This window comes from Excalfactoria chinensis, chromosome 32 (assembly GCF_039878825.1).
Source record: "Excalfactoria chinensis isolate bCotChi1 chromosome 32, bCotChi1.hap2, whole genome shotgun sequence".
In the NCBI taxonomy this organism is placed as follows: domain Eukaryota; kingdom Metazoa; phylum Chordata; class Aves; order Galliformes; family Phasianidae; genus Excalfactoria; species Excalfactoria chinensis.
The window spans coordinates 2,501-10,000 of NC_092856.1; the positions used below are offsets into that span (position 1 = coordinate 2,501).

The following is a 7,500-nucleotide window of genomic DNA, read 5'->3' on the forward strand; positions in this document are numbered from 1 at the left end:
CCCGTGCCCTTTTCTCTCTCGCCTTCTTTTCTCGGGGATCTTCCCTCCCCTGCGCGGGGAACCGACCGCTCCCCATCCTTTTCTCTCGCCTTTCGTCCCGAAATTTGACTTTTTTGCCAACCTCAGTCCGGTGCCGAGCTGCGACACGGGCAGCGAAGACCCCGACGAGGCCACCGGACCCATCGACCCGAGAGGCGTACGAAAAAGGCGCCGCCGACAACCTCGACACTCGGCCGGTCAACCGCGCTCGCCTGCGCCCGCTCGTTGCCGCCTACCGGAGACGAGTACGCACCCGCTCCTGCCGACGAAAACCTAAGGCACCCGAAAAAAGTGCTGCAAAAACAACCGCCAGAAACTACCGGCGGAGGCGCCGACAGAAACAGAACTTTACCTCGACGTAACTGGAGGTAAAGAACTACAGCGACCCCTTTGGAAGCTCCAGAGCAATAGCGCAGCCCAACAGGACGAGCGGCGAAGGCCCGCCAAAAGCGGGTAGACCTAGCGATTACAATAGAGCCGCACGGGCAGCGACCCCTAGCCGCCGCCGCCGAGCCCGAGTGCCGCTCGGAGCCGGGTAGACCGTGGCGACCGACTCGAGCGGCACGGGCAGCGACCCCTAGCCGCCGCCGCCGAGCCCGAGTGCCGCTCGGAGCCGGGTAGACCGTGGCGACCGACTCGAGCGGCACGGGCAGCGACCCCTAGCCGCCGCCGCCGAGCCCGAGTGCCGCTCGGAGCCGGGTAGACCGTGGCGACCGACTCGAGCGGCACGGGCAGCGACCCCTAGCCGCCGCCGCCGAGCCCGAGTGCCGCTCGGAGCCGGGTAGACCGTGGCGACCGACTCGAGCGGCACGGGCAGCGACCCCTAGCCGCCGCCGCCGAGCCCGAGTGCCGCTCGGAGCCGGGTAGACCGTGGCGACCGACTCGAGCCGCACGGGCAGCGACCCCTAGCCGCCGCCGCCGAGCCCGAGTGCCGCTCGGAGCCGGGTAGACCGTGGCGACCGACTCGAGCGGCACGGGCAGCGACCCCTAGCCGCCGCCGCCGAGCCCGAGTGCCGCTCGGAGCCGGGTAGACCGTGGCGACCGACTCGAGCCGCACGGGCAGCGACCCCTAGCCGCCGCCGCCGAGCCCGAGTGCCGCTCGGAGCCGGGTAGACCGTGGCGACCGACTCGAGCGGCACGGGCAGCGACCCCTATCCGCCGCCGCCGAGCCCGTGCCGCTCGGAGCCGGGTAGACCGTGGCGACCGACTCGAGCGGCACGGGCAGCGACCCCTAGCCGCCGCCGCCGAGCCCGAGTGCCGCTCGGAGCCGGGTAGACCGTGGCGACCGACTCGAGCGGCACGGGCAGCGACCCCTAGCCGCCGCCGCCGAGCCCGAGTGCCGCTCGGAGCCGGGTAGACCGTAGCGACCGACTCGAGCGGCACGGGCAGCGACCCCTAGCCGCCGCCGCCGAGCCCGAGTGCCGCTCGGACCCGGGTAGACCGTGCCGACCTGGTCGAGCCGCAGGGGCAGCGACCCCTAGCCGCCGCCGCCGAGCCCGAGTGCCGCTCGGAGCCGGGTAGACCGTGCCGGCGCACCCGAGACGCCACGGAAGCGACACCTGGCTTATGCCGCGGAACGATCGAGTGGAGTGGAGCCCGCCGAGATAGGTTGCACCGTGCCGCCGCACGCGAGCCGGCGCGGCTGAGACGCCCGTCTGCCGCCGCGGAAGCACGGAGCGGACCGGAGCCCGCCGGGGCCGGGGAAACCGTGCCGGCGCACGCGAGCCGCCACAGAAGCGACAACCGGCTTCTGCCGGGGAACGATCGAGTGGAGCGGAGCCCGCCGAGATAGGTTGGACCGTGCCGGCGCACCCGAGCCTGCGCGAATGCAACCAACTGTCCTCCGCCGCGGAATGACCGAGCCGATCGGAGCGTAGTACGCACGGTCTCGGTGCACTGCGTTCGGCTCGCACGTTCCGCGGCAGCGCCCGAGGGTCGCTGCCCATCCGTCTCGAGCCGGTCGGCAAGGTCTACCCGGTTAACAGCGGCACTCGGGCTCGGCGGCGGCGGCAATAGGTCACTGCACGTGCGGCTCGAGTCGGTCGGCAGGGTCTACCTCGTAATTAGCGGCTTTCGAGCTCAGCGTCGGCGGCTAGGCGTTGCTGCACCTGTGGCTCGAGTCGGTCGGAAGGGTCTACTCGGTTACGAGTGGCACTCGGGCTCGGCAGCGGCGGCTAGGGGTCGCTGCCAGTGCGACTCAAGTCGGTCGGCAGGGTCTGCCTGGTTACCAGTGGCTTTCGGGCAGGGCGGTGGCGGCTAGGCGTTGCTGCCCGTGCAACTCGACTAGGTCGGCAGGGTCTACCCGGTTACGAGCGGCTTTCGGGCAGGGCGGTGGCGGCTAGGCGTTGCTGCCCGTGCAACTCGACTAGGTCAGCAGGGTCTACCCGGCTACGAGCGGGTTTCGGGTTCGGCAGCGGCGGCTAGGGGTCGCTCTCCGTGTGGCTCGAGTCGGTCGGCACTGTCTACCCGGCTCAGATCAACACTCGTGCTCGGCGGCGGCAGCAAGGGTTCGCTGCCCTTGCGACTCGAGTAGGTGGGCAGGGTCTACCTGGTTACGAGCTGCATTCGGGCACGGCGGCGGAAATTAGGGGTCGATGCATGTGCGACTCGAGTCGGTCGGAAGGTTCTACCCGGTTTCGAGGGGCACTCGGGCTCGGCGGCGCGGGCCAGGGGGCGCTGCCCGTGCGGCTCGACCAGGTCGGCACGGTCTACCCGGGTCCGAGCGGCACTCGGGCTCGGCGGCGCAGGCCAGGGGGCGCTGCCCGTGCGGCTCGACCAGGTCGGCGAGGTCTACCCGAGTCCGAGCGGCACTCGGGCACGGCGGCGCAGGCCAGGGGGCGCTGCCCGTGCGGCTCGACCAGGTCGGCACGGTCCACCCGGGTCCGAGCGGCACTCGGGCTCGGCGGCGCAGGCTAGGGGGCGCTGCCCGTGCGACTCGACTAGGTCGGCAGGGTCTACCCGGGTCCGAGCGGCACTCGGGCACGGCGGCGCAGGCCAGGGGGCGCTGCCCGTGCGGCTCGACTAGGTCGGCAAGGTCTACCCGGTTAACAGCGGCACTCGGGCACGACGGCGCAGGCTAGGGGGCGCTGCCCGTGCGACTCGACTAGGTCGGCAGGGTCTACCCGGGTCCGAGCGGCACTCGGGCACGGCGGCGCAGGCCAGGGGGCGCTGCCCGTGCGGCTCGACTAGGTCGGCAAGGTCTACCCGGTTAACAGCGGCACTCGGGCACGACGGCGCAGGCTAGGGGGCGCTGCCCGTGCGACTCGACTAGGTCGGCAGGGTCTACCCGGTTAACAGCGGCACTCGGGCACTGCGGCGCAGGCTAGGGGGCGCTGCCCGTGCGACTCGACTAGGTCGGCAGGGTCTACCCGGGTCCGAGCGGCACTCGGGCACGGCGGCGCAGGCCAGGGGGCGCTGCCCGTGCGGCTCGACTAGGTCGGCAAGGTCTACCCGGTTAACAGCGGCACTCGGGCACGACGGCGCAGGCTAGGGGGCGCTGCCCGTGCGACTCGACTAGGTCGGCAGGGTCTACCCGGTTAACAGCGGCACTCGGGCACTGCGGCGCAGGCCAGGGGGCGCTGCCCGTGCGACTCGACTAGGTCGGCAGGGTCTACCCGGTTAACAGCGGCACTCGGGCACGGCGGCGCAGGCTAGGGGGCGCTGCCCGTGCGACTCGACTAGGTTGGCACGGTCTACCCGGGTCCGAGAGGCACTCGGGCACGGCGGCGCAGGCTAGGGGGCGCTGCCCGTGCGACTCGACTAGGTCGGCACGGTCTACCCGGTTAACAGCGGCACTCGGGCACGGCGGCGCAGGCTAGGGGGCGCTGCCCGTGCGACTCGACTAGGTCGGCAGGGTCTACCCGGGTCCGAGCGGCACTGGGGCTCGGCGGCGGCGGCGGCTAGGGGTCGCTGCCCGTGCGACTCGACTGGGTCGGCACTGTCTACCCGGCTCCGAGCGGCACGGGCTCGGCGGCGGTGGCTAGGGGGCGCTGCCCGTGCCGCTCGATTCGGTCGCCACGGTCTACCCGGCTCCGCCCCGGACTCTAGAGGTCGCTGCCGGACAGGCTCGGATGCGGCCCGGCCCTCCGGAGGAAGCGCGCGTGCGCGAGCCGGGGCCGCGCCCACCGGGAGGGCCGTTGGTGATGGAATTCCGGCCGGTCTGCCGGAAATCCGGGACGGCGGTCGGCCCGGACGGCGCGCGGTCGCTCGCCTCGGCGGGGTAAGGATGGAAGAACAGCGGGTAGACGGCAGCGGTCGGCAGAGAGGTGGGCCGGCGGGAGGCGCGGGGTGGCCGCGGGGGCGGGGGCGCGGGCGCGGGCGCGGGCGGGGGCGCGGGCGCGGGCGCCGCCGTTGCCGAGTCGCGCTCGTTCGACTCTTCCGGTCCCCGGGCTCGTGCCGAGGGTGCCGGGGGGTGGGGGGGGTTGGAAGGATAAATGGGAAAATGTAAAAAGTCCCGCGGCTCTCTCGGCCGGCGTGGGGGGGTGCGGGGTGGGGGGGCGCTGGTTGGAGACCGGGTAAAAGAAGGATGGCGGGTGGGGGGGGGGGAGAGAGAGCGAGAGAGAGAGCACGCGCCAGTGGAGACCGTGGTGGAAAAAAAAAAAATAAATTAAAAAAAAAAAAAATCGAAAAATCGATCTGATTTCACCGGCAGCCGGGCCGCGGCGCGGCGGGGGTCTCCCGCCCGAAGCGCCGAGGGGGGGTGGGCCTCCCACTTATCCTGCACCTCTCCCGTCTCTTCGCAGCGCCGGACTAGAGTCGAGGTCACCGGGGTCTTCTATTCCCCGCCGATTCCGCCGAGCCCGTTCCCTCGGCTGCGATTTCGCTGGACGGTAGGTCGGGACAGAGGGGACTTTGTTCCTCTTCTGCCGGAGCTCTGGCCGCGGCGGAGGCGGTTCCCGCCTCGGACCCCGCGGCCACGGAGGCGGAGGCGTTTCCGGGTGGGGGAGGACGCGAAGGGGGGGGGGGGGGGGGGGAACGGGGGCTCGCTCGGCAGAAGCGGCCCGTGCGAAAGGACGCTCTCCGCGGATTTTTCTTGACTCGTCCCCTTTCTTTCCCACGCGACGCGCACCGGCCTACGGGCGCCCGAGGGCGGCAGCAGGCGCGGTCGCCCCCAGGAGGTACGCGAGAAGGCCTAGCGCGGGGTACCGGCGACGAGACCTTCTCCGACGAATCCTCGCGCGCTCCGACGGGACGACTCGGAGGCTTTCGCCGCCGTTTACCCGCGGCGACGGCATCCCTCAGCCCTTCTCCGTCTGTACGGGGAACGGGTCGCCGCGGCGCCGGACCTCTGACGGATCGGCCGAGGCGAGCGTCGGGTCAGCTGCGGGAGCACAGGTGAGAGTCGTTTCGCCGCGTGTCACGGGTCACCTAGATTTACCCGTGCCCGCGACGGGGGCCGCCGCCGCCGCCGCCCCGTCGGGCCCCCGGCCCGGAAAGGGAGGGGAAAAAGGGGGGCGGAAAGAACAGCGGCAGCAATCTAAGGGGGAAAACTTCTTTTACTAGATACGGTGTCGGAGCACGAGGTAACGTCGTAGAATACGATCTCGTCGAGGCTCGTCCATCGAACGAAACAGAGAGAGAGAGTCCCCGAAAACCCAGAGGCCTGCTGTGAACTCCAGGCGACGGACGCGGCCGGAGCGCTCCTCGCGCCCCGAGAGTCAGAGAGAGAGGGGGAGAGAGAGAGAGAGAAGTCCAGCCTGGGAGCGAGATAATCCTCCTCCCGCGAGCTATCTCTGGCCGCGACGTCCCCTGGGATACGTAGACGCGTAGCGCGCGCGCGACGTCGCGACGTAGAATATCGAGAGCGACGCCGCGAAACCGCGACGCCGCGCTCCCGGAAAAGGGTGGAGCTCGACTCCGCTTCCTCCGGACCTCCTCGAAGGGCCGAGCGCCGCCGAGGCGGCGCGGCATCTCTCGGAGACGGCTCCCCGGCGGAGACGGCCTCGGCGTTCCTTCCCGGCGAAGGCGTCCGCATCGGTGAGTTTTTCCTCCTCAATAAACGTTTGGATATCCGTTGCCGTCCTCGTGTCCTTCCGCCTTCCGCCGTCACACCGGATTCCCCTCCGGCTTCCCCCTTCGGAGCCGGTCGAAAGCCCTTCGACCGGTCCGGAGAGCCGCCGGCCGGTTAACCGGCGCCCGTGCGGGGGCCCCGCTCGCTCGGGCGGAGTCCATCGCGAGCCGGTTCAGAGCCGGTTTCCTTCCCAAAGGCCGGCCCGAGATCGGCCCCGAGGTCCTGAGGACGCGGGCGAGCTGCTGCCGCCTCCGCTCGCTCGCTCGCTCGCTCGCTCACCGAAACCACCCTCTGCTTCCTGCCAAGGAAGGGCATTCCAAGCACGGCAGCTAGACCTGAGCCTAGCGATCGTCAAGGCCCCGCCGCACCCGCCTCAGACCGGAGGCCCCCCCCCCCTTCCGCAACGGGAAGCTCTCGCCGGCTTAGCCGAGTCCAGCCGCCCCGCCGGCAGCCTCTAGATTCCGCCGCTTTGCAACTGCGGTCGCTGGGAGCCGGGCGGACCAGACAAACAAACAAGCAGGCGAGCGACCAACCGACCAAACAAAAAACCCCCGCGAAAAAAACAAAACAAAACAAAAGCCACGCGGGCCGGGCGGGCGAGACGCGTCCGGGAGAGGGTGATGGGGTTAAGGGCGAGGCCTGGGGGGTCAGGGCTAGGCGGGCCGCTTTCGGGTACGGGTCGGGTTCTGGCTCGCGCGGCGGTGGTGGTGGTGGGAGGGGATGGGGGAGGGCGAGGGGGGGAACTGGGGAGAAGGGCGGAGGACGGACGCGGAGCGGGAAGCTCGGGCCGGTACCGGCAGCCAGGTCCTACCCGCAACCCCGTCACGGACCCCCTCGCCTCGCCAGAGACCCCTTTCTTCGCGACAGAGGGCGCGCCGGGCCGGGCCGGGCCTACTCACGCGTTGGCGCGCGCGGACGAGCGACGAGGAAAAAAAAAAAAAGAGAAAAGGAAAGAAGCCGCAAGTCAGTCAAAGAAAAGAGAAGAAGATTTTAAAATGCACAGAAAGATCGTAGCGTTTCGTGGTAACGGAATAATCATATAATGATAATAAAAACAATAAAGACGTAAAAGATGGGGGGGGGGGCGGGAAGAAGCGATAAATCAAAACTAAACGCGTAAATAAATAAATAAATAAATGGGGGAAAAGGAGGGGGGGGTAAGGAAAAAAAAGGGGAAAAAAGAGAAAAGGAAAAAAAAAACAATAAGGGAAAAAAATACAAGGAAAAAAAAGGGGAAAAAAGAGAAAAGGATAAAAAAAACAATAAGGGAAAAAATACAAGGAAAAAAAAGGAAAAATGAAGGAAAAAAAAAGAAAAAAGGGGGGGGTGAGCTAAAAAAAGGGAAAAAAAAAAGGGGGGGGTGAGCTAAAAAAGGGGAAAAAAAAAGAAAAAAAAAAAGAAAAAGGGGGGGGTGAGCTAAAAAAAGGGGAAAAAAAGAAAAAAAAAAAAAG

The 7,500-nt window shown here is 68.3% G+C and overlaps 1 long non-coding RNA gene across 1 annotated transcript; it reads left to right on the plus strand.

The window, feature by feature from the left end:
- Window positions 1-5,005: 5,005 nt before the first annotated feature.
- On the plus strand, window positions 5,006-6,054 carry LOC140263669 (uncharacterized). The gene is made up of 2 exons (XR_011905932.1): window positions 5,006-5,373; window positions 5,542-6,054. It is a non-coding gene; the product is annotated as an uncharacterized lncRNA (long non-coding RNA).
- Window positions 6,055-7,500: the final 1,446 nt, after the last annotated feature.